This window comes from Arachis stenosperma, chromosome 7, assembly GCF_014773155.1.
Source record: "Arachis stenosperma cultivar V10309 chromosome 7, arast.V10309.gnm1.PFL2, whole genome shotgun sequence".
In the NCBI taxonomy this organism is placed as follows: Eukaryota; Viridiplantae; Streptophyta; class Magnoliopsida; order Fabales; family Fabaceae; genus Arachis; species Arachis stenosperma.
This window is the reverse complement of record NC_080383.1, coordinates 40,884,878-40,912,491: the sequence shown is the minus strand read 5'-3', so window position 1 is coordinate 40,912,491 and position 27,614 is coordinate 40,884,878. Positions and strand designations below refer to the sequence as shown.

Below are 27,614 nucleotides of genomic sequence, written 5' to 3'. Positions count from 1 at the left end.
GTCGGTGCTGGGAAGGTGTCCTGGGTCTCTTTAGGGCTAACCTGGGAAAGAAGTTTTGTACCTTGTATGATGAGTCGTTTCATGATTTCAAGAACTACTATTTCAAGGTCCGGGCTGCTGGAGATGTCCGACCTTTCTTTCTAGATGAGAGTGGGGAGCCTTCTTTTCCTCTTTGTTGGCAGGAGAATGTAGTGTCGGTTAAGTATACTTTTGAGAGTCTAGATGAGGTGGAGCAGGCTTTTGTGGGTGTGTTGAGCAGTTTGTGGGGTCGGGCACCTCACTTGGATACGAAGAAAATGTTGGGAGATCCAAGCCTTCTCCGTTCCGAGTTAGGTAGTTCCCGACCTCTTTGAGATTTCATCTTAGTATTTTGGCTTCGTTTTGGAGGTTTTTCTGTTGTGATAATCCCTTTCTTTTGTTTCTGCAGAGATGTCTTCTCAGGCTGATTCCATGAAGTTCCTTCGTCGGTCGAAGAAGTCTGCGGCTGCTCGGAATATCGAGGCTGAGGCTTCTGCCCGATCTTCTCCGCAGAAGACTACCGTGGGTGTTCAGACTCGGTCGAAGACCATTCCGACTCCTCAGTTCCGAGCTATCACTCAAGATCCTCCGACCTCCGGACCCGGTCACCTTTCCCCGTCTTCGACCTCGGGTCCTCCCCCCAAGAAACAGAAGACCTCTCAAGAGCTTGCCGGTTTCAATGATAAAGATTTTGACGCTCTTGGTTGGATTGAGCAGCACATTCTCCCCCAGACCTTTATTTCTACTGATGATGCGTCTATGGAGCATCACTTTCAGTATATGGCGCGGAGCTGTGTTCGGATGGCTAGTCTTCATGCCGCTATTGCTCGGGAGTTCAAGAAAGCTCCCCTTGGGGCGACCAGCTCCCGACTTGAGAAGGCACGGTCCGAGCTTGATAAGATTAGTCAACTGAAGGCTGCCAGGATTACTGAGCTGGAGGCCTCTTTGGAGGAAGAGAAAACTAGGGCCACCGCGGCTGTGGCGGCGGCGAAGACATCTGAGGAGATGGCGAGGGTGGCGACGGAGAACTATACTAAGCTGTATGTCGAGCTTGTGGAGACGAAGGAGAAGTTGCAGTCTGCTCGGGATGATTTTTACGAGCTGGAAAATAATGTGGCCAAGGGTATGGATGCTATGTTTGTGAAGTTGAGGGATCAGGTCCGGGTTCTTGCTCCCGACCTGGATCTGAGCTTATTCAGTACGGAAAACATTGTTGTGGAAGGAAAGATTGTTCCTGCTCCTGCCGAGGATGAGGTTCCGGTGTCCGACCACAAGGCTCCGGTGTCCGACCCCGAGGTTCCGGTTGTGAACCCGACTTCACCTTTGGCTGAGGATAGATCTGGTGTGGAGGTTTCAAACCGGGATGACGTTGCCGTCGATGCAGTCCCGATATCTATGTTTCAGCCTGCTGTCGATGTGGAGTCCGGAAAGGGCCTCGATCCTCTGTAATCTTGTACTTCTTGGTGTTTTGCCCGACCTGTGGGCTCTTCTGTTTTTGGATGGTTTCTGTTGAACGCTTTGGACACCTTTTGTTTTATTTAGCTACTTGTAGTAACTTTATTATGTGGTGTTTTTTGTTCGCGCTTGACTTTTTGTTTCCACTTTTGTGCTTTTTAGTCGTTTTCGGATAACAACTTTTTAGCTAGCGTTTTGACTTCTTGTTTTCGCTTTTGTGCTTTTTAGTTGTTTTCGATAACAACTTTTTAGCTAGCGTTTTGACTTTATGTTTCCGCTTTCGTGCTTTTTAGTTGTTTTTCGGATAACAACTTTTTAGCTAGCGTTTTGACTTCTTGTTTTCGCTTTTGTGCTTTTAGTTGTTTTCGATTAACAACTTTTTAGCTAGCGTTTTGACTTTATGTTTCCGCTTTCGTGCTTTTTAGTTGTTTTTCGGATAACAACTTTTTAGCTAGCGTTTTGAAACTTCTTTCGATTTCGTTCTTTTCGCTTGTACTTTTTAGTTGCTTTTTGTAGAGCAACTTTTTAGTAAGCGTTTTTCGAAATCCTGGTTCTTGCCGTTTTAAGGCTTCTTTCTTGGGCCGAGCTTTTTCTCGGACATCGGGTGCTCGAGTACCTCCTTTTTGTTAGGTCCGACTTTGTCGTTGGTCGGTCCTTTTGAGTTATTTCTGTAATCTCTTTTTATTTGGCTTTTTGAGCCATTTTAGAGTTACTTTATAACTCTTTGTTGGGTCCGACTTCGTCGTTTGGTCGGCCTTTTTAAGTTATTTTGTAACCTCTTTTTTATTTGGCTTTTCGAGCCATTTCAGAGTTACTTTATAACTTCTCACATTAATTTGAACCTCGTCGCTTTATCTTTGCCGACCTTGTATGGTCTCTTGGCAAATGATTTTTTGCGTTTTGCCGAGCATAAATTAATGCGCCTTGGTGGGGTACTTTCTAGGATTTGCTTCATCATGAGGAAGAGAAAATAGAGAAATTTGATTAGTATTAAAAAGAAAGAATATTTACAAAGTGTTTACCCTTTAGGTCGGGTATCCTACTTAACCGGGTGTCTCATTAAAAAACCCTTGTAGGGAAAAAGAGTACACCTCGGGTTAAGTTTTTCTAGCTGTAGTACCGTCTTAGATTACAGGCGTGCCAGGTCCTGGGCAGCTCATTGCCTTCTAGGTCGGATATTTTGTAGTAGCCTGTCCCTAAGACTTCTGTTACCTTGTAGGGCCCTTTCCAATTTGCGGCTAGCTTTCCTTCTCCCGACTTTTGTGTTCCGATGTCATTTCGGATTAGAATCAGGTCGTGACTGGAGAAGCTTCGCTTTATTACCTTTTGATTGTATCTGAGGGCCGTTCGCCGTTTTAAGGCTTCTTCTCGGATTCGGGCTCTTTCTCGGACCTCGGGGAGGAGGTCGAGTTCTTCCCTTTGTGCCTGTGGGTTGCCTCTTTCGTTGTAGAAGATGACTCTGGGCGACCCTTCATCTATTTCGATAGGAATCATTGCCTCCATCCCGTAAGCTAGCCGGAATGGGGATTCTCCCGTTGTAGAGTGCGGGGTTGTCCGATATGCCCATAGTACCTGGGGGAGTTCGTCGGCCCACGCCCCTTTGGCCTCTTGGAGTCTTCGCTTTAACCCAGCCAAGATGACTTTATTTGCAGCCTCTGCTTGTCCATTGGCTTGTGGGTGCTCGACCGATGTGAATTGCTGTTTGATTTTTAGTTCGGCCACCAAGTTCTGAAAACTTGTGTCCGTGAACTGTGTTCCATTGTCTGTTGTGATGGAGTAGGGGACTCCGAACCTCGTGACGATGTTTTTGTATAGGAATTTACGGCTTTTCTGAGCCGTAATAGTGGCTAAGGGTTCGGCTTCGATCCATTTGTGAAGTAGTCGACCCCTACTATGAGGTATTTGACTTGCCCCGGTCCTTGTGGAAACGGGCCGAGTAGGTCGAGTCCCCATTTTGCGAAGGGCCATGGCGCAGTGATGCTGATAAGGTCTTCGGGCGGTGCCTTGTGAAAATTGGCGTGTTTTTGGCAGGGGGGCATATTTTCACAAACTCTGTCGCGTCTCTTTGTAAGGTCGGCCAGTAGAACCCGGCCCTGACTACTTTCTTGGATAGTGCCCGAGCTCCGAGATGGTTCCCACACATGCCTTCGTGGACTTCTTCGAGGACGCCCTTTGTTTCTGAGGTCGGAACGCACCTAAGGAGGGGGTTTGAGAATCCTCTTCTGTATAATACGTCGTGAATTAGCGTATAATTCTGGGCGTCCTTTGTAAGCCTTTTAGCTTCTTTTCTTTCTATGGGGAGAGTTCCTGACTTCAGGTAGTTGAGTATGGGGGTCATCCATCCTTGTTGTTGGTTAGATATATTTAACGTTTCTTCCTCTCTTAGCACGGAGGGAGATTGTAGGGTTTCTTGGAGAAGGCTTCTGTTGTTGCCTCCGGGCTTGGTGCTAGCGAGCTTCGAGAGGGTGTCTGCCCGGGCATTTTGTTCCCGAGGTATGTGCTGGATTTGTATTTCCGGGAAGTGTCGTAATTGTGCCTGTGTTTGGTCCAGGTATTTTTTCATAGTAGGGTCTTTGGCCTGGTAACTTCCATTTACTTGTGATGTGACGACCTGGGAGTCGCTGAAGATCGTGATTCTCTGGGCTCCGACCTCTTCGGCTAGCTTTAGTCCTGCTAGTAGGGCCTCGTATTCAGCTTGGTTGTTTGAAGCCTGGAACTCGAATTTTAAGGATAGCTCTATCCGTGTTCCTTGGTCGCTTTCGAGTATAACACCGGCTCCGCTTCCTGTTTTGTTTGAGGACCCGTCGACATACAGATTCCACGAGAGTGGGGTTCCCGGGGTCTCAGTATATTCTGCGATGAAGTCGGCTAGATATTGAGATTTTATGGCAGTCCGGGCTTCATAGTGGAGGTCGAACTCGGACAGTTCCACCGCCCATTGTAGGATTCGTCCTGCCATGTCTGTTTTTTGTAGGATGTGTCTCATGGGTTGGTTCGTCCGGACTTTGATGGTGTGGGCTTGAAAGTAGGGACGGAGCCTCCGAGCCGTGAATACTAGGGCGTAGGCGAATTTCTCTATTTTCTGATAGTTTAATTCGGCCCCTTGTAGTGCCTTGCTTACGAAGTATATGGGGTGTTGTCCTTGGTCATTTTCTCGTATTAATGCTGAAGCAACTGCCCGATGTCCGACCGAGAGGTATAATACGAGCTCTTCCCCTTTTAAAGGTCGGGTTAGGATTGGTGGCTGCCCGAGAAATTCCTTGAATTCTTGGAAGACTTTTTCGCACTCCGGGGTCCATGAGAAGGGTTTCCCTTTCTTTAGGAGTGAGTAGAGAGGTAGTGATTTTATCGCTGATCCCGCCAAGAATCTTGATAGGGCGGCTAGCCTTCCATTTAGTTGTTGTACTTCTTTGACACACGTCGGGCTCTTCATTTTGAGTATCGCTTGGCATTTGTCCGGGTTTGCTTCGATGCCTCTTTGAGTCAGCATGAAGCCTAAGAACTTTCCGGCTTCTGCGGCGAAGGTGCACTTGGTCGGGTTAAGTCTCATGTTGTGTTTCCTGAGGGTGCCGAAGACACTTGTGAGGTCGGGAACCAAGTTTCTGTCTTCTTGTGTCTTTACCAGCATATCGTCGACGTACACTTCTAGCTGTAGCCCGATGTGCTCTGAGAATACTTTGTTCATTAGCCTCTGGTAGGTTGCCCCGGTGTTCTTCAGCCCGAAGGGCATTACTACGTAGCAGTAGTTTGCCCTTGGGGTTATGAACGAGGTCTTTTCTTGGTCGGGTCCGTACATCGGGATTTGATTGTATCCCGAGTATGCATCCATGAAGGAGAGATATCTGTAGCCTGAGGCTGCGTCGACTAAGGCGTCGATGTTTGGTAGTGGATATGGGTCTTTGGGGCAGGCTTTGTTGGGATCCGTGTAATCGACGCACATCCTCCATTTTCCGTTGGGCTTTTTTACCAGGACCACGTTTGCGAGCCATAGGGGATATTTTACTTCCCTAATGAATCCTGCATCTAGCAGTGCTTGTACCTGTTCTTCTATTGCCTGCATGCGCTCGGGTCCGAGCTTCCGGCGTCTCTGTTGGACGGGTCTGGATCCCGGGTATACTGATAGCTTATGGCACATCAGGTCGGGACTTATTCCTGGCATGTCGGAGGCCTTCCAGGCGAAGAGGTCGGAATTCTCCCTTAAGAGGGTTATGAGTTCCTCCTTTAGGCCTGCTTCGAGGTTTGCTCCAATGTTTGTTACTTTTTCAGGTGTGTTCCCGATTTGGATCCTTTCGGTTTCTCCCTCTGGTTGTGGCCGAAGGTCTTCTCGGGTTTTAACTCGCCCGAGTTCTATTGTGTTGACTTCTTTCCCTTTTAGGCTTAGACTTTCGTTGTAGCATCGCCGTGCTAATTTTTGGTCGCCTTTTAGGGTGGCGATTCCCTTTGCGGTAGGGAACTTCATACAGAGGTGTGGGGTTGAGACCACAGCTGCCAGTCTGTTTAGGGTTGGTCGCCCAATGAGGGCATTGTATGCTGAGGTAACGTCGACTATAATGTAGTCGATGCTTAACGTTTTAGATTGCTCGCCTCTTCCGAAGGTAGTGTGTAGCGAGATGTATCCTAAGGGGTGGATCGGGGTGTCCCCTAGCCCAAATAGGTCGGAGGGATAGGCCTTTAGCTCTTTTTCTTCAAGTCCGAGCTTGTCGAAGGCCGCTTTGAACAGGATAATTGCTGAGCTTCCTTGGTCAATCAGGGTTCGATGTAAGTTGGCGTTTGCTAGGATAATGGTGATCACCATAGGATCGTCATGGCCGGGTATTATCCCCTGAGCATCTTCTTGGGTGAATGAGATGGTTGGCAGCTCGGGCAGGGGATTGTCTTCTCGGACATGATAGATCTCTTTGAGGTGTCTTTTTCGCGAGGATCTGGATGTTCCTCCGCCTGCAAAACCTCCGCTTATCATGTGTATGTGCCTTTCAGGGGTTCGCAAGGTCTGTTCGGCCCGATCCTCGTTATCTCCCCTCCTTCTCTTTTTGGTCTCTTCTCCTTTTTCCGCTATGTATCTGTCGAGTTTTCCTTCTCTGGCTAGCTTTTCTATAACATTCTTCAGGTCGTGGCAGTCATTAGTAGAATGACTGTAGAGCTTGTGGTATTCACAGTATTCGGACTGATCTCTCCCCGCTCTCTTGTGTTTTAAAGGTCGGGGCGGTGGGATTTTTTCGGTGTGGCATACTTCTCTGTAGACGTCTACCAGGGAAACTCGGAGGGGAGTGTAGCTATGGTACTTCCGTGGTTTGTCCGAGTTGGACTCTTCTTTCTTTTTCTGTTCTCGATCTCGGTCTCGGAGTGGGTAGGTTGATTCCTTCCTAGAAGAGTCTCTTAGCTGGGAGGTTTCCTCCATGTTGATATATTTTTCTGCCCGCTCTTGCACCTCGTATAAGGAGGTCGGGTATCGTTTGGATAGGGATTGGCTAAATGGTCCTTCTTTTAGGCCGTTTGCTAGTCCCATGATGGCTGCTTCAGTGGGCAAGTGTTGTATGTCCAGGCAGGCTTTGTTGAATCGCTCCATGTATTCTTGGAGAGTTTCTTGGTTACCCTGTTTGATCCCGAGTAGACTGGGGGCATGTTTTGCCTTGTCCTTTTGAATAGAGAACCTTGTTAGGAATTTTTTGGTTAGGTCCTCGAAGCTGGAGATTGATCCTGGTGGCAGGTTGTCGAACCACTTCATGGCCGACTTGGTGAGAGTGGTGGGGAAGGCTTTGCACCGAATCGCGTCGGAGGCGTCGACCAGGTACATTCTGCTTCGGAAGTTGCTGAGGTGGTGACTTGGGTCGGTGGTGCCGTCGTAGAGATCCTTATCAGGTGGTTTGAAGTTTCGCGGTACCTTCTCCTTCATGATCTCTTGCGTGAAGGGATCATGGTTATTTTCGGGGGTGGTGCCGCGTTCCGTCCGGTCTTTCAACTCGGCCTCTATCTTCCGCAGCTTTTCTTCTAACTCTCTGCGCTTGCGAGCTTCCCTTCTCAAATCTTGTTCAGTTTCTTTCTGCTTCTTTATGTCCTCTTCGAGTTGTTTCAGTCGGTTTTGCTGTGCCCGTACTGCTTCTAGAATTTCTGAGCTCTCTTCTTTTTCGGGATTTTGTGGATTTTTGTTTGGAAGTGATGTCTTTGGGCGATTCTGTTTGTTTCCTCCTGGAGTGCGTGGTGATAGAGGGCTGTCCGGTCGTTCTCCGGTGTCAATTTCCTCTTCTTGTTCTGATGTAGCGTGGTTATTGTTGGGAGGGTCGTCCGCCATGGTAAAGGGATGACTTCCAGGTCCCCGGCAACGGCGCCAATGTTCCGAGGGTTACCTGAAACGTGTAGCTCGGTCGTCTGGCAAGACCCGAGGTAGGGGTTCCGTGACCCTAGCTTGGTGTGCTGAGCGGCTGGGGGTGGTACCTGCAATGACACTCCGATGCTTAAGTTAGCATGGGTCCAAGCAGATATTGAGTAGAATTAGAGTATGAGTTATACCTGGGTGCTCCAGTGTATTTATAGTGGTTGGCCGTGATCTTCCCTGGATAAGATATTCTTATCTTATCTTATCTTTTGGGAGTTTTATCTCTATCTTTGCGGAACCGCCTCTTCTAGGCCTATTTCGGCCTTTAGGTTTTGGGCTGCGTTCCTTTTGATGGGCCTTCCTTGCTATGATGTCCGAGGTCCGACCTTTAGGCGTGGGCCTTTGGATGAGGTCGGACCTTCTGCGAACTTCCCGAGTTTGGAGAGCTCGGTCAGGGTATGAACAGATACCATTCTGGGCGTTTAACGCCAGGATCGTGCTAGGGGGAAGATTTTGTTTTCAAATCAATTTTTTTTCAAGTTCTTCAAAATCAAATCTTTTTCAAATCATATCTTTTCAATCAAATGTTTTCAAATCAATTTCTTTCCTTTTTCAAAGATACTTACTAACAATTAATGATTTGATTGAACATTTTTTGCCTTTTCTGTTGAGGAAGGTTTTATGTTTGAATCATATCTTTTCTTGTTAGGCAAGTCATTAATTTTTAAAATCAAATCTTTTCAAATTGTTTTCAAATCATATCTTTTAAAATTGTTTTCAAATCATATCTTTTCAATCAAATGTTTTTAAAACCAATCATATCTTCTTAATCACATCTTTTTCAAAATAGTTTTCAATCAAATCTTTTTAACTTCTAATTTCAAATCTTTTTTTTTCAAAAATCACTTGATTTCTTTTCTTACTTTATTTTCGAAAATCATTAAGTGTTTTTCAAAATGTTTTCAAAATCTTTCTAATTTAATTTTCGAAAATCTTCTTCCCTCCTTCTCACATCCTTCTATTTATGGAGTACCACTCCTTCCTAATGCACAATCCGAATCTTATCTAAGTAAAGTTCGAATTCTTCTTCTCCTTCTTCTTTCTATTTCTCTTTTTCTCTGACACCTCAAGGAATCTCTATACTGTGACATAGAGGATTCCACACTTTCTTGTTCTCTTCTCTTTCATATGAGCAGGAGCAAAGACAAAGGCATTCTTGTTGAAGCTGACCCTGAACCCGAAAGGACCTTGAAGAGAAAGCTAAGAGAAGCCAAAGCACAACTCTCTTTAGAGGACCTGACCGAATTCTTCAAAGAAGAAGAAGACATGGCAGCCGAAAACAACAATAATGCAAACAATGCAAGGAAGGTGCTGGGTGACTTTACTGCACCTACTCCTGATTTTTATGGGAGAAGCATCTCTATCCCTGCCATTGGAGCAAACAACTTTGAGCTTAAGCCTCAATTGGTTTCTCTAATGCAACAGAATTGCAAGTTCCATGGACTTCCAATGGAAGATCCTCATCAGTTTTTAGCTGAATTCTTGCAAATCTGTGACACAGTCAAGACTAATGGGGTTGACCCTGAGGTCTATAGACTGATGCTATTCCCTGTTGCTGTAAGAGACAGAGCTAGGATATGGTTGGACTCTCAACCTAAAGAAAGCCTGGACTCTTGGGAAAAGCTAGTCAATGCCTTCTTGGCAAAGTTCTTTCCACCACAAAGATGGAGTAAGCTTAGAGTGGAAGTCCAAACCTTCAGACAGAAGGATGGAGAATCCCTCTATGAAGCTTGGGAAAGATACAAACAGTTAATCAGAAAATGTCCTTCTGACATGCTTTCTGAATGGAGCATCATAGGTATTTTCTATGATGGTCTCTCTGAACTATCCAAGATGTCTTTGGATAGCTCTGCTGGAGGATCTCTTCATCTGAAGAAGACGCCTACAGAGGCTCAAGAGCTAATTGAAATGGTTGCAAATAACCAATTCATGTACACTTCTGAAAGAAATCCTGTGAACAATGGGACTAGTCAGAAGAAAGGAGTTCTTGAGATTGACACTCTGAATGCCATACTAGCTCAGAACAAGATATTGACTCAACAAGTCAATTTGATTTCTCAAAGTCTGTCTGGAATGCAAAATGCACCAAGCAGTACTAAGGAGGCTTCATCTGAGGAAGAAGGTTATGATCCTGAGAATCCCTCAATGGAAGAGGTGAATTACCTAGGAGAACCCTATGGTAACACCTATAATTCTTCATGTAGAAATCACCCAAATTTCTCATGGAAGAATCAAGAGAGACCTCAACAAGGTTTCAATAGTAACAATGGTGGAAGAAACAGGTTTAGCAATGGCAAACCTTTTCCATCATCTTCTCAGCAACAGACAGAGAATCCTAAGCAGAACCCCTCTGACTTAGCAACCATGGTCTCTGATCTAATTAAAACCACTCAAAGTTTCATGAATGAAACAAGGTCTTCCATTAGGAATTTGGAAGGACATGTGGGACAGTTGAGCAAGAAAGTTACTGAACTCCCTCCAAGTACTCTCCCAAGCAACACAGAAGAAAATCCAAAAGGAGAGTGCAAGGCCATCAATATGGCCGAATCTGGAGAGGATGGAGAGGCAGTGAACGCCACTGAGGAGACCTCAATGGGCGTGCACTAGCCTCCAATGAGTTCCCCAATGAGGAACCATGGGAATCTGAGGTTCAAAATGAGACCATAGAGATTCCATTGGACTTACTTCTGCCTTTCATGAGCTCTGATGAGTATTCTTCCTCTGAAGAGGATGAGTATGTCACTGAAGAGCAAGTTGCTAAATACCTTGGAGCAATCATGAAGCTAAATGACAAGTTATTTGGAAATGAGACTTGGGAGGATGAACCTCCTTTGCTCACCAAAGAACTGGATGACTTGTCTAGGCAGAAATTACCTCAAAAGAAACAAGATCCTGGGAAATTTTCCATACCTTGTACCATAGGCACCATGACCTTCAAGAAGGCTCTGTGTGACTTAGGGTCAAGTGTAAACCTCATGCCTCTCTCAGTAATGGAGAAGCTAAGGATCTTTGAGGTACAAGCTGCCAAAATCTCACTAGAGATGGCAGACAACTCAAGAAAACAAGCTCATGGACTTGTAGAGAATGTTTTGGTAAAGGTTGAAGACCATTACATTCCTACTGATTTCATAGTCCTAGAGACTGGGAAGTGCATGGATGAAACCATCATCCTTGGCAGACCCTTCCTAGCCACAGCAAAGGCTGTGATTGATGTTGATAGAGGTGAACTGATCATTCAAGTGAATGGAGAATCCTTTGTGTTTAAGGCTCAAGGATATCCCTCTGTCACCATGGAGAGGAAGCATGAAGAGCTTCTCTCAAATCAGAGACAAACAGAGCCCCCACAGTCAAACTCTAAGTTTGGTGTTGGGAGGCCACAACCAAACTCTAAGTTTGGTGTTGAACCCCCACATTCAAACTCTAAGTTTGGTGTTGGGAGGTTCCAACATTGCTCTGAGTATCTGTGAGGCTCCATGAGAGCCCTCTGTCAAGCTACTGACATTAAAGAAGCGCTTGTTGGGAGGCAACCCAATGATTATAATTTATATAGTTTTTTTTGTTATTTTATGTTTTTTGTAGGTTGATGATCATAAGAAGTCACAAAATCCATTGAAAAAGCAAAAACAAAATGAAAAACAGGAAGAAAAACAGCACACCCTGGAGGAAGATGTTGCTGGCGTTTAAACGCCAGTAAACCTAGCAGTTGGGCGTTTAACGCCCAGTCTGGCACCATTCTGGGCGTTTAACGCCAGAAAGGGGCACCAGACTGGCGTTAAACGCCAGAAAAGGGCAAGAACCTGGCGTTAAACGCCAGGAATGGGCACCAGCCCGGCGTTTAACGCCAGAAATGGCTCAAAACGTGATTTTGAGCAACATTGGTGCAGGGATGACTTTTCCTTGACACCACAGGATCTGTGGACCCCACAGGATCCCCACCAACCCCACCACCACTCTCTCTCTTCTTCCCCCATTCACCAATCACCTCAATACCTCTTCCCCAAAACCCCTTCACCTATCAAATCCCATCTTTCTCTTCACCACTCACATCCATCCTTCATAAAACCTCACCAACCTCACCCTTCAAATTCAAACCACTTTCCCTCCCAAACCCACCCAATATGGCCGAACCCCATCTCCCCTCTCTCCTATATATACCCTTCTTCACTCCTTCATTTTCACACAACCAAAACACCACTTCTCCCCCTCCTTGGCCGAATACACCACCATCTCCCTCTTCCTCATTTCTTCTTCTTCTACTCTCTTCTTTCTTCTTTTGCTCGAGGACGAGCAAACATTTTAAGTTTGGTGTGGTAAAAGCGTTGCTTTTTCGTTTTTCCATAACCATTATGGCATCCAAGGCCGGAGAAACCTCTAGAAAGAGGAAAGGGAAGGCAAAAGCTTCCACCTCCGAGTCATGGGAGATGGATAGGTTCATCTCAAGGGTGCATCAAGACCACTTCTATGAAGTTGTGGCCTTGAAGAAGGTGATCCCCGAGGTCCCCTTTTCACTCAAAAAGGGTGAATATCCGGAGATCCGCCATGAGATCCAAAGAAGAGGTTGGGAAGTACTTACCAACCCCATTCAACAATTTGGAATCTTGATGGTTCAAGAGTTCTATGCCAATGCATGGATCACCAAGAGCCATGATCAAAGTATGAACCCGGATCCAAAGAATTATCTTACTATGGTTCGGGGGAAATACTTGGATTTTAGTCCGGAAAGTGTGAGGGTGGCGTTCAACTTGCCTATGATGCAAGGAGATGAACATCCTTACACAAGAAGGGTCAACTTTGATCAAAGGTTGGACCAAGTCCTCACAATCATATGTGAAGAGGGCGCACAATGGAAGAGAGATTCAAGAGGCAAGCCGGTTCAATTGAGAAGGCATGACCTCAAACCCGTGGCTAGAGGATGGTTGGAGTTCATCCAACGCTCAATCATTCCCACTAGCAACCGGTCCGAAGTTACTTTAGACCGGGCCATCATGATCCATAGCATCATGATTGGAGAAGAAGTGGAAGTTCATGAGGTTATAGCCCAAGAACTCTACAAGGTGGCGGATAAGTCCTCTACCTTAGCAAGGTTAGCCTTTCCTCACCTCATTTGTCACCTCTGTTATTCAGTTGGAGTTGACATAGAGGGAGACATCACCATTGATGAGGATAAGCCCATTACCAAGAAAAGGATGGAGCACACAAGAGATCCCTCTCATCATGAGATCCCTGAGATGCCTCAAGGGATGCACTTTCCTCCACAAAACTATTGGGAGCAACTAAACACCTCCCTAGGAGAATTGAGTTCCAACATGGGACAACTAAGGGTGGAGCATCAAGAACACTCCATTCTCCTCCATGAAATTAAAGAAGATCAAAGAATCATGAGAGAGGAGCAACAAAGGCAAGGAAGAGACATTGAGGAGCTCAAGCACTCCATAGGACCTTCAAGAGGAAGGAAGAGCCGCCATCACTAAGGTGGACCCGTTCCTTGATTTCCTTGTTCTTTATTCTTCTGTTTTTCGAATTTTAGTGCTTATGTTTATCTATGTTTGTGTCTTATGATCATTAGTATCTTAGTGTCTATGCCTTAAAGTTATGAATGTCCTATGAATCCATCACCTTTCTTAAATAAACATTGTTCTTAATTGAAAAAGAAAAGAATTGCATGAATTTTGAATTTTATAACAGTTTAATTATTTTGATGTGGTGGCAACACTTTTGTTCTCTGAATGTATGCTTGAACAGTGCATATGTCTTTTGAATTTGTGGTTCATGAATGTTGGCTCTTGAAAGAATGATGAAAAAGGAGACATGTTACTGAGGATCTGAAAAATCATAAAAATGATTCTTGAAGCAAGAAAAAGCAGTGAATACAAAGAAAAAAAAAAGAAGAAGCAAACGAAAAAAAAAAAAACCGAAAAAAAAGAAGAAAAGAAAAAGAGTTGTGATCCAAGGCAATAAGAGTGTGCTTAAGAACCCTGGACACCTCTAATTGGGGACTTTAGCAAAGCTGAGTCACAATCTGAAAAGGTTCGCCCAATTATGTGTCTGTGGCATGTATGTATCCGGTGGTAATACTGGAAGACAGAGTGCTTTGGGCCACAGCCAAGACTCAATAAATAGCTGTGTTCAAGAATCATCATACTTAACTAAGAGAATCAATAACACTATCTGGATTCTGAGTTCCTAAAGAAGCCAATCATTCTGAGTTCCAAAGGAGAAAGTGAGATGCCAAAACTGTTCAGAGGCAAAAAGCTAAAAGCCCCGCTCATCTAATTAATACTGATCTTCATAGATGTTTTTGGAGTTCATTGCATATTCTCTTCTTTTTATCTTATTTGATCTTTAGTTGCTTGGGGACAAGCAACAAATTAAGTTTGGTGTTGTGATGAGCGGATAATTTGTACGCTTTTTGGCATTGTTTTTAGTATGTTTTTAGTAGTTTTAGTTGAGTTCTTAGTATATTTTTATTAGTTTTTAGTTAAAATTCACTTTTCTGGACTTTACTATGAGTTTGTGTGTTTTTCTGTGATTTCAGGTATTTTCTGGCTGAAATTGAGGGACCTGAGCAAAAATCTGATTCAGAGACTGAAAAGGACTGCAGATGCTGTTGGATTCTGACCTCCCTGCACTCGAAGTGGATTTTCTGGAGCTACAGAAGCCCAATTGGCGCGCTCTCAACGGCGTTGGAAAGTAGACATCCTGGGCTTTCCAGCAATATATGATAATCCATACTTTGCCCAAGATTTGATGGCCCAAACCGGCGTTCAAAGTCACCTACAGAAATTCCAGCGTTAAACGCCGGAACTGGCACCTAATTGGGAGTTAAACGCCCAAACTGGCATAAAAGCTGGCGTTTAACTCCAAGAGAAGTCTCTACACGAAAATGCTTCATTGCTCAGCCCAAGCACACACCAAGTGGGCCCGGAAGTTGATTTTTATGTCATTTACTCATCTTTGTACACCTTAGGCTACTAGTTTTCTATAAGTAGGACCTTTTACTATTGTATTTAGAGGCGAATCTGGGTAGCTATCTTCTAATTTTATGCTATCTTAGATCATTTGGGAGGCTGGCCATTCGGCCATGCCTAGACCTTGTTCTTATGTATTTTCAACGGTGGAGTTTCTACACACCATAGATTAAGGTGTGGAGCTCTGCTGTACCTCGAGTATTAATGCAATTACTATTGTTCTTCTATTCAATTCCGCTTGTTCTTTTACCAAGATATCACTTGTTCTTCAACTTGATGAAGGTGGTGATTGACACTCATCATCATTCTCACCTATGAACAAGGTGACTGACAACCATTCTTGTTCTACAAGCATTCAAGGCTTGGTGAATATCTCTTGGATTTCTGATTACATGATGCATGGTTGATCGCCTGACAACCGAGTGCTCGCCTGACAAACGAGCCAGCCATTCCGTGAGATCAGAGTCTTCGTGGTATAGGCAAGAACTGATGGCGGCATTCAAGAGAATCCGGAAGGTCTAACCTTGTCTGTGGTATTCTGAGTAGGATTCAATGATTGAATGACTGTGACGTGCTTCAAACCTGTAACCTGCTGGGCGTTAGTGACAGACGCAAAAGAATCACTGGATTCTATTCCGGTAGGGGAGGGAACCACACCGGTGATTGGCAGTACTGTGACAGAGTGCGTGCATTAGCTTTCACTGTGAGGATGGGAGGTAGCCATTGACAACGGTGAAACCCTACACGAGCTTGCCATGGAAAGGAGTAAGAAGGATTGGATGAAGACAGTAGGAAAGCAGAGAGACGGAAGGGAAGGCATCTTCATACACTTGTCTGAAGCTCTTACACCAATGATGTACATAAGTATCCCTATCTTTATCTTTTATGTTATTTTCGTTCATCACTATACCCATTTGAGTCTGCCTGACTGAGATTTACAAGGTGACCATAGCTTGCTTCATAGCAACAATCTCCGTGGGATCGACCCTTACTCACGTAAGGTTTATTACTTGGACGACCCAGTGCACTTGCTGGTTAGTTGTGCGAAGTTGTGTTTATGCCATGGTATTGAGCACCAAGTCTTTGGAGCCATTACTAGGGGTTGATTATGTTTTGAAAAGTATTGATCACAATTTCGTGCACCACTTTCCATGGAGGTTTGGGGTGGATAGGAGGGTTCATTTGTTGGGGGAAAAGGTTCATAACACGGAAGTGGTTCCTCTTGATAAGGATATGGAGATGGTGTACATTGAGGTGGTGGTTAGTTGGTAACTCAAGAGCTTCCAGTTAATCAATTAAAGCCAATAATATAAGAAAGCTAAATATGAATCTTAGGTCTGAAATACCTCAAATAACATACATTCAAAGCAATAAAATCTAACATGGACAATATTCATAAGCCAATTGGGCAACATAAATCAAATACAAATAAAGGCATTAAAGTATCTCAAAGTAGAAAAGAAGTCAAAATAAAGGAATATTGAACCTGATGTGAAGATGAGATAAATCCCTAATTTCTAAAAATCCTAATCCTAAATCCTAAGAAAGAGGAGAGAACCTCTCTCAAAAAAACTACATCTAAAACTCAAATTGTGAATTATTAAAAGCATAATTCTAAATGGATGCATTCCTCCACTTCATAACCTCTGGTCTATGCTTTCTGGACTTGGATTTGGGCCAAAAAGGGCTTCAGAAATCGCTGGGATCGCTTTCTGTAATTTCTGGTGCGTGGCCTCTGTCACGCGTCCATGTGGGTCACGCGGTTGCATCATGTGGAATTTTCCTTGTCACGCGGTCGCTTCAAGCATGCGTCCGCGTCATATGCATTTCGCTTGTGGTGCGCGATCATGTCGATCATGCGATCGCGTCATTGCCATTTCGCTCTGGCACGCGGTCGCGTCGTCCATGTGGATGCGTCACTGTCCGTTTCTTCAAAAACTCTATTTTATGCCTTCCTTCCATTTTTGTATGTTTCCTTTTCATCCTTTAAGTCATTCCTGCCTTAGAAGATCTGAAATTACTCAACACACGAATCACGGCATCGAATGGCAATAAAAGATAATTAAAATTAATATTTTTAAAGCCTAGAAAACATGTTTTTCATATACATCTCATAATAAGGAAGGGAAGGTAGAAACATGCAATTTCACATGCATAAGTGGGTGAAGGGTTGAATAAAACACTCAAATTCAGCATAAATTATACCATCAAATATGGGTTTATCAATGGGTTCTGCTCAGAATTCTCTGTCTGTTGCTGAGAGGATGATGGAAAAGGCTTGCCATTGCTAAACCTGTTTCTTCCACCATTATTATTGTTGTTAAAGCCTTGTTGAGGCTCTTGTTGATCCTTCCATGAGAAATTTAGATGAATTCTCCATGATGGATTATAGGTGTTTCCATAGGCTTCACCCATGTAATTCACCTCTGCCATTGCATTTTGCAATCCATTCAGACTTTGAGAAATTATATTGACTTGTTGAGTCAACATTTTGTTCTAAGCCAATATGGCATTCAGAGCATCAATTTCAAGAACTCCCTTCTTCTGAGGCATCCCATTACTCACAGGATTCCTTTCAGAGGTGTACATGAACTGGTTATTTGCAACCATTTTAATGAGTTCCTGAGCTTCTGCAGGCGTTTTCTTCATGTGAATAGATCTACCTGTAGAATGGTCCAATGACATCTTAGACAATTCAGACAGACCATCATAGAATATATCCAGGATGGTCCATTCTGAGAGCATGTCAGAAGGACACTTTTTGGTCAGTTGCTTGTATCTTTCCCAAGCTTCATAAAGGGATTCACCTTCTTTCTGCCTGAAGGTTTGAACATCCACTCTAAGCTTGCTCAGCTTTTGAAGAGTAAAGAATTTTGCTAAGAAAGCCGTGACCAGCTTATCCCAAGAGTTCAGGCTATCTTTAGGTTGAGAGTCCAACCATATTCTAGCTCTGTCTCTTACAACAAAAGGGAAAATTATAAGCTTATAGACCTCAGGATCAACTCCATTGGTCTTAACAGTATCACAGATCTGCAAGAATTCAGTTAAGAACTAAAAAGGATCTTCTGATGGAAGTCCATAAAACTTACAATTCCGTTGCATCAGAGAAACTAATTGAGGCTTTAGCTCAAAATTGTTTGCTCTAATGGTAGGGATTGAGATGCTTCTTCCATGGAAATTGGAATTTGGTGCAGAGAAGTCACCAAGCATCTTCCTTGCATTGTTGTTGGGTTCAGCCATTACTTCTTTTTTCAAGATTTTCTGTAAGGTTTTCTCTGGATTGTTGTGCTTTAGCTTCTCTTAGTTTCTTCTTCAGAGTCCTTTTAGGTTCAGGATCTGCTTCAACAAGAATGTCCTTGTCCTTGCTCCTGCTCATATGAAAAAGATGAGGAAAGAAAAGGAAGAGGAATCCTCTATGTCACAGTATAGAGATTCCTTAATATGGGTAGAAGAAGAAAAAAATAGAAGAATGATGTAGAGAGAAGAGATGAAGAATTCGAACACAGAGAGGGAGAGAGGGTTCAAATTATAAGAAGAAGAGAAGAGTGTTAGTGATTAAATAAATAAATAGAAGAATATGAGCGAGAGAGTTTTCAAAAATAATTAAAAGGAAAAGGAAAATATTTTTGTTTTTATTTTAAAATTTTGTTAGAATTCAAAAATTTAGAGAAGAAATAGAATAAAATTAAAATTTAAAACAGTTAGTTAATTAAAAAGAATTTTGAAAAAGAAGTTAATGATTTTCGAAAATTAGAGAGAGAAAAGTAGTTAGATGGTTTTGAAAAAGATAAAAATTTTAAAATCAAACAAAAAGTTAAGTAGTTAATTGAAAAGGATTTGAAAATCAATTTTGGAAAGATAAGAAGTTAGAAAAGATTTTGAAATTGATTTTGAAAAAGATATGATTTGAAAAAGATGTTTGAAAAGATATGATTGAAAAGATATGATTGAAATTTATTTTGAAAAAGATTTAATTTTTAAAATCAGAATTAATGATTTGATTCACAAGAAATCAAAAGATATGATTTTAAAATTTAAAGTTTGAATCTTTCTTAACAAGAAAGTAACAAACTTGAAATTTTTGAATCAAAACATTAATTGTTAGTATTAATTTTGAAAAAGATGAGGTAAAAATAGGAAAAGGATTTTGAAAAGTTTTGAAAAAGATTTTTGATAATTTTCGAAAAACAATGGGAAAAAATGAAAAAAGATTTGATTTTGAAAAAATAAATTTTTGAAATTGAAATTTTGACTTGACTAACAAGAAACAACTTATTTTAAAAAAATTTTGGACTAAGTCAACCCAAAGATTTCGAAATTTATGAGTGAAATAAGGAAAAGATATTTTTTGAATTTAATGAGGAAAGAGAAAAACCACAAAATGACTCGACACATAAAAGTTTTGGATTAAAACAAATGATGCATGCAAGAACACTATGAATGTCAAGATGAACACCAAGAACACTTTGAAGATCATGATGAACATCAAGAACTTATTTTTGAAAAATTTTCAAGAAAATAAAAACATGCAAGACACCAAACTTAGAGATTTTTCTTGTTCAGACATTATGAATTCAAAAATGCATATGAAAAATAACAAAACACACAAATCAAGAAAATATGAAGATCAAACAATGAGACTCATTAAGAACAACTTGAAGATCATGAAGAATGCAATGCATGAATTTTCGAAAATTTTTGAGAAAAATACAAATATGCAATTGACACCAAACTTAAAAATTGACACTAGACTCAAACAAGAAACACAAAATTATTTTTGTTTTTAAAAATTTTATTAAAATTTTTTGTATTTTTTTTCGAGAATTATTTTGAAAAAAAACGAAAAAGAAGAAAAAATTTTGAAAACTTTTTGAAAATAAAATAAAGGTTGAAAAAAAAAAGAAGAAAATTACCTAATCTAAGCAACAAGATGAACCGTCAGTTGTCCACACTCGAACAATCCCCGGCAACGGCGCCAAAAACGTGGTGCACAAAATTGTTATCCCTTGGCATGGCTCCAAAAACTTAGTGCGCAATACCATGATTCACACGTCTCTTCACAACTTCACACAGCTGACCAACAAGTGCACTGGGTCATCCAAGTAATACCTTACGTGAGTAAGGGTCGATCCCACAGAGATTGTCGGCTTGAAGCAAGCTATGGTCATCTTGTAAATCTCAGTCAGGCGGATTCAGATGGTTATAGAGTTTTGATAATTAAAAGATAAATAAACATAAAATAAAGATAAAGATACTTATGTAATTCATTGGTGGGAATTTCAGATAAGCGTATGGAGATGCGTTATTCCTTCTGAATCTCTGCTTTCCTACCATCTTCATTCAATCATTCATACTCCTTTCCATGGCAAGCTGTATGTTGGAGATCACCGTTGTCAATGAATACTCCCCGTCCTCTCAGTAAAAATGGTCCTCTACGGTTTCTGTACGGTTAATCAACTGTCAGATTTCTCGTCTCGGATGAAAAATACCAGGCACAGCTACCGCATAGCTAATCAGCTGTTGGTTCTCGATCGTGTCGAAATAAGATCCAATGATCCTTTTGCGTCTGTCACTACACCCCGTAGTCGCGAGTTTAAAGCTCGTCTCAGTCATCCCTTTCCAGATCCTACTCAGAATACCACAGACAAGGTTTAGACTTTTCGGATCTCAGGAATGCTGCCAATTGATTCTAGCCTATACCACGAAGGTTCTAATCTCAGATTCAGATGCCCCATTGTCAGAGGGGAGTCGATGTGAATCGTTGATTAGAAACCCAAGAGATACACACTCTAGCTTTCGCAGGTAGAACAAAAATGGTTGTCAGGCACGCGTTCATAAATTGAGAATGGTGATGAGGGTCACGGATCATCACATTCATCATGTTGAAGTGTTAGTGAACATCTTAGAATAAGAATAAGCTTGAATTGAATAGAAGAACAATAGTACTTTGCATTAATACTCGAGGAACAGCAGAGCTCCACACCTTAATCTATGGTGTGCAGAAACTCCACCGTTGAAAATACATAAGTGATGAAGGTCCAGGCATGGCCGAATGGCCAGCCTCCCAAAGTGATCAAAAGATCAAAAGATGATCAAAAGGTCCAAAGATGTTCCAAAAGATCCCTATGTACAATAGTAAAAAGTTCTATTTATACTAAACTAGTTACTAGGGTTACAGAAATAAGTAAATGATGCAGAAATCCACTTCCGGACCCATTTGGTGTGTGCTTGGGCTGAGCATTAAAGCTTTCATGTGTAGAGACTTTTCTTGGAGTTAAACGCCAGTTTTTATGCCAGTTTGGGTGATTAATTGCAACTTCTATCCTGTTTTAATGCCAGAATAGGGCAGGAAGTTAGCGTTTGAACGCCAGTTTGCGTCGTCAAAATTCGAGCAAAGTATAGACTATTATATATTCTTGGAAAGCCCAGGATGTCTACTTTTCAACGCAATTAAGAGCGCGCCATTTGGGTTTCTGTAGCTCTAAACAATCCATTTCGAGTGCAGGGAGGTCAGAATCCAACAGCATCAGCAGTCCTTTTTCAGCCTCTGAATCAGATTTTTGCTCAGGTCCCTCAAGTTCAGCCAGAAAATACCTGAAATCACAGAAAAACACATAAACTCATAGTAAAGTCCAAAAATGTGAATTTTGCTTAAAAACCAATAAAAATATACTAAAAAGTAGCTAGAACCTACTAAAATCTACCTAAAAACAATGCCAAAAAGCGTATAAATTATCCGCTCATCAGTGGCTAGTGCTCCTTTTTGAGGATTCTATGTACTGCTTGATCTCTTCTATGTCACTCATTTGTCTTTGTTGAGGCGGCTGCACAAGTTCATGTGCATGTTCTCTAGTTTGCTCCATCCTCTTCTTCTATACTTAAGAGTGGTAGAAGTCACAAAGCAGAGCTTTTGCAACACCAAACTTAAGAGTTTTGCTTGTCCTCGAGCAAATATGATCAATGGGAAAGAAGAAGGTGGGGTAGGTGGAGCTTTTGTGGGACCTACTGGTCTTGAGAGGCTAGGGAATTCCAGATTCCCTACTCTCTTGCACTGGCGTTTGAAGGCCCAGGGGCTGTTCCCTGGCTAGCGTTCAACGCCAACAATGCTCCCCTCTTGGGGCATTTGAACGCCCTGTAGAGATACCCTGGCTGGCGTTCAACTTTAACACTCCACCTGGAGTGTTCTATTTTCACTGCTGTGAACTCTGTCTCTTGACTGATGCACATGATCATGACTCTAACAACTGAAAGAAAATAAAAAAAATATGGTTGAGTAAAGTTGGGTTGCCTTTGGTGCACGAAATTGCAATAACACTTTTGCAATCCCGCACAACTAACCAGCAAGTGCACTGGGTCGTCCAAGTAATACCTTGCGTGAGCAAGGGTCGATCCCACGGAGATTGTCGGCTTGAAGCAAGCTATGGTTATCTTGTAAATCTTAGTCAGGATATCAGAAATTATCAGGATTGATTGTAAGAAGCAAAAGAACATGTAATGGTTACTTGTACTGCAGTAATGGAGAATGGGTTGAGGTTTGGAGATGCTCCATCTTCCGAATCTCTGCTTTCCTACTGTCTTCTTCATCAAACACGCATGTCTCCTTCCATGGCAAGCTCGTGTAGGGTCTCACTGTTGTCAGCAGCTACCTCCCATCCGCGCAGTGAAAGCTAATGCACACACTCTGTCACAGTGCTGCCAATCACCGGTTTGGTTCCCTCCCCTACCGGAATAGAATCACTCTTTTGCGTCTGTCACTAACGCCCAGTAGGTTACAGGTTTGAAGCACGTCACAGTCATTCAATCATTGAATCCTACTCAGAATACCACAGACAAGGTTTAGACCTTCCGGATTCTCTTGAATGCTGCCATCAGGTCCTGCCTATACCACGAAGATTCCGATGAAAGAACCCAAGAGATAACTACTCAATCTAAGATAGAACAGAGGTGGTTGTCAGGCACGTGTTCATAGTTGAGAATGATGATGATTGTCACGGATCGTCACATTCATCCGGATTAAGAACAAGTGTTATCTTAGAATCGAAGCAAGCATGATTGAATAAGAAACAGTAGTAATTGCATTAATCCATCAAGACACAGCAGAGCTCCTCACCCCCAACCATGGGGTTTAGAGGCTCATACTGTGGAAAGAACGTGTACAAAATGTTATGGGGTCATAAGGTACGGATACAATGTCAAAAGATCCTATATGTAGTAAACTAGTGTCCTAAGGTTTACAGAAATGAGTAAATGACAGAAAAATCCACTTCCGGGCCCACTTGGTGTGTGCTTGGGCTGAGCAATGAAGGAATTTCGTGTAGAGACCTTTTCTGGAGTTAAACGCCAGCTTTCATGCCAGTTTGGGCGTTTAACTCCAAATTTTATGCCAGTTCCGGCGTTTAACGCTGGAATTTCTGTAGGTGACTTTGAGCGCCGGTTTGGGCCATCAAATCTTGGGCAAAGTATGGACTATTATATATTGCTAAAAAGCCCAGGATGTCTACTTTCCAATGCCGTTGAGAGCGCGCCAATTAGGCTTCTTTAGCTCCAGAAAATCCACTTTGAGTGCAGGGAGGTCAGAATCCAACAGCATCTGCAGTCCTTTTCAGTCTCTGGATCAGATTTTTGCTCAGGACCCTCAATTTCAGTCAGAAAATACCTGAAATCACAGAAAAACACACAAACTCATAGTAAAGTCTAGAAATGTGAATTTTAATTAAAAACTAATAAAAATATACTAAAAACTAACTAAAAGATACTAAAAACATACTAAAAACAATGCCAAAAAGCATACAAATTATCCGCTCATCACAACACCAAACTTAAATTGTTGCTTGTCCCCAAGCAACTGAAAATCAAAATAGGATAAAAAGAAGAGAATATACTATAGACTCCAAAATATCAAAGAAACATAGCTCCAATTAGATGAGCGGGACTAGTTGCTTTTTGCCTCCGAACAGTTTTGGCATCTCACTCTATCCTTTGAAGTTCAGAATGATTGGCATCTGTAAGAACTCAGAACTCAGATAGTGTTATTGATTCTCCTAGTTAAGTATATTGATTCTTGAACATAGCCAGTGTATGAGTCTTGGCTGTGGCCCAAAGCACTCTGTCTTCCAGTATTACCACCGGATACATACATGCCACAGACACATAATTGGGTGAACCTTTTTAGATTGTGACTCAGCTTTGCTAAAGTCCCCAATTAGAGGTGTCCAGGGTTCTTAAGCACACTCTTTTGCCTTGGATCACAACTTTATTTCCTTCTTTTTTTTTTCTTTCTTTTTTTTTTTCGAAATTTTTTTTTTCTTTCACTGCTTTTCTTGCTTCAAGAATCAATTTGATGATTTTTCAGATCCTTAATAACAGTTCTCTTTCTCCTCATTCTTTCAAGAGCCAACAATTTTAACATTCTTAAAACAACAAATTCAAAAGACATATGCACTGTTCAAGCATTCATTCAGAAAACAAAAAGTATTGTCACCACATCAAGCTAATTCAACTAGTTTCAGAGATAAATTTCGAAACCCTGTACTTCTTGTTCTTTTGTGATTAAAGCATTTTTCTTTTAAGAGAGGTGATGGATTCATAGGACATTCATAGCTTTAAGGCATAAACTTTATTAATTTTATTAATTAAGAACAAGACTCAAATATAGATATAAGATGAGACTAAAAATAGAAAAATAAGAACAAAAACGAAAAATAGGCTCCTAATGATAGAGGTGTTCACAGAGTTAGGACTCAACAACCTTGATTTTGAGAAGTGGATGCTCCCTCAGCTTGAGAGGGGAGCTTTTGGCGTTTCATCTCTTGGATTTCACGCCCCTGCTTCTCTTGCTCCTTCCATTGTCTTCTTGGTGATTGGATGTTCAATGGGTATGAATTCATCTTCTTCTATCTTCACCCCAGCCTCTTTACAGAGCAAGGAGATCAAGCTTGGGTAAGCCAATTTGGCTTCAATGGAATTCTTATTTGCAATTGTGTAAATCTCACAAGCAATTACATGATGGACCTCCACCTCTTTTCCAAGCATAATGCAATGAATCATCACTGCTCTCTTGATGGTGACCTCAGAACGGTTGCTAGTGGGCAATATGGAATGCCCAATAAAGTCTAGCCAACCTCTTGCAATTGGTTTGAGGTCTCCCCTCTTGAGTTGGTTTGGGACACCCTTAGAATTGGTTATCCACTTAGTTCCAGGGAGGCATATGTCCTCTAGAACCTGATCCAACCCCTTATCTACTCTCACCATCCTCCTATTAAAGGAATCAGGATCATCTTGCAGTTGAGGCAACTTGAATATTTCTCTTATTTTGTCCAGATGGAAGTATATAACTTTCCCTCTGACCATGGTTCTATGGGTATGGTAAGCAGTTCCAGTCATTCTCTGCTTATCTGTTAGCCACAGATTTGAGTAGAATTCCTGAACCATGTTCCTTCCAACCTTTGTCTCAGGATTGGTTAGAACTTCCCATCCTCTGTTTCGAATTTGCTCTTGGATCCCCGGATATTCATCTTCTTTCAGATCAAATTTAACTTCCGGGATCACTGACCTCAGACCCATTATTTTATGATAATGGTCTTCATGTTCTTTGGTTAAGAACTTCTCTTCATTCCAAAGATTCTTTGGATTATTCTCTTTCTTGCCTCTTAAATTGGTTTGTTTTCCCTTAGGAGCCATGATATTGATGAATCTTGGCTTAGTGATCACGGAAAAGCACACCAAACTTAGAGGTTTGCTTGTCCTCAAGCAAAAGAGAAGAGAGAAGAGAGGGGGAGGAAGAGAAAATTCAAATGGTGTGGTTGGAAGAGTGGAACAAACGTGCATTTATAAGGTGGGAAGGGGAGTTATTCGAAAACAAAGAGGAATTTGAAAGGAGATTTGAGAAGATTTGAGAAGAAATTGAGAAAAGGGTGAAATTTTTGTACAATGTTTGTAATTGATTTAAAATAAATTTGAAAAAAAAAAGTTTTGATTTTTGAAGATTTGGAAGTGAATGATGAATGATTGAAGTGTGATTTTGTAGAAAAGTATGGGTGAGAAAAGGAAAGTTTGAAAAAATCTGATTTGAAAACAAAATTGTGGTCCCCCCACCAAGCTGGCGTTAAACGCCCAGAATGGCACCCATTCTGGCGTTTAACGCCCATTTGTTGCCCTATTTGGGCGTTTAACGCCCAGCCAGGTACCCTGGCTGGCGTTAAACGCCAGAAATTCTTCCTCACTGGGCGTTTTTCTAAAACGCCCAGGATGCTGCACACCTGGCGTTAAACGCCCAGAATGGTGCCCATTCTGGCGTTTAACGCCCAAAATGGCACCATTCCTGGCGTTAAACACCCAGAATGGTACCCATTCTGGCGTTTAACGCCCAAAATGCCCCTTACTGGCGTTTTTTCGCCAGTAAGCTCATTTTCTCTGCTTTTTGAGCTGAATCCTTCTGTAACTCTGTGAATTCCTTCATTTTTGATACTTGCCTCTGTAAGAACTAATCATACACCTTCCTAATGACTGGGTTGCCTCCCAGTAAGCGCTTCTTTACTGTCTTTAGCTGGACTTCTGCTGAGAATCACTCAAGCCTCAGTTTTGAGCATTCCTGCTCAAAATTTCCTTCAAGATAATGCTTGATTCTCTGTCCATTAACAATGAACTTCCTGTCAGAATCAATATCCTGAAGCTCAACATATCCATATGGTGACACTCCTGTAATCACATATGGACCCCTCCAACGGGATTTGAGTTTTCCTGGAAATAGTCTGAGCCTAGAGTTGAAGAGCAGAACTTTTTGTCCTGGCTCAAAGACTCTGGTTGACAATCTCTTGTCATGCCACTTCTTTGCCTTTTCCTTATAGATCTTAGCATTTTCAAAGGCATTGAGTCTGAACTCCTCTAGCTCATTTAGCTGGAGCAATCTTTTTTCACCAGCTAACTGTGCATCCATGTTTAGGAATCTGGTTGCCCAGTAGGCTTTATGTTCCAGTTCCACTGGCAAATGACAGGCCTTCCCATACACCAGTTGGTATGGGGAGGTCCCTATAGGAGTCTTGAATGCTGTTCTGTATGCCCACAGAGCATCATCCAAGCTCTTTGCCCAATCCTTTCTTCGGGACATTTCAGTCCGTTCTAGGATTCTTTTTAGCTCTCTGTTAGAGACTTCAGCTTGCCCATTTGTCTGTGGATGATACGGAGTTGCCACTTTATGGCTGATTCCATATCTAACCATAGCAGAGTATAGCTGTTTATTGCAGAAATGAGTGCCCCCATCACTGATTAGCATTCTGGGGACGCCAAACCTGCTGAAAATGTTTTTCTGGAGGAATTTCAGCACAGTCTTGGTATCATTAGTGGGTGTAGCAATTGCTTCTACCCATTTAGATACATAATCCACTGCCACCAGAATGTAAGTGTTTGAGTATGATGGTGGGAATGGCCCCATGAAATCAATTCCCCATACATCAAACAATTCTATCTCTAATATTCCTTGTTGAGGCATGGCATATCCGTGAGGCAGGTTACCAGCTCTTTGGCAACTGTCACAGTTACGCACAAACTCTCGGGAATCTTTATAGAGAGTAGGCCAGTAGAAGCCGCACTGGAGAACTTTAGTGGCTGTTCGCTCACTTCCAAAATGTCCTCCATACTGTGATCCATGGCAGTGCCATAGGATCCTTCGTGCTTCCTCTCTGGGTACACACCTGCGGATCACTCCGTCAGCACATCTCTTAAAGAGATATGGTTCATCCCAAAGGTAGTACTTGGCATCTGAAATTAGTTTCTTTCTCTGCACATAACTGTACTCTTTGGGT

The 27,614-nt window shown here is 42.2% G+C and overlaps 1 non-coding gene across 1 annotated transcript; it reads right to left on the bottom strand.

The window, feature by feature from the left end:
• Positions 1 to 9,517: 9,517 nt before the first annotated feature.
• LOC130942934 (small nucleolar RNA R71) lies at positions 9,518 to 9,625 on the bottom strand. Its single transcript, XR_009071478.1, has one exon. It is a non-coding gene; the product is annotated as a small nucleolar RNA R71 (small nucleolar RNA).
• Between the last annotated feature and the right edge of the window lie 17,989 nt (positions 9,626 to 27,614).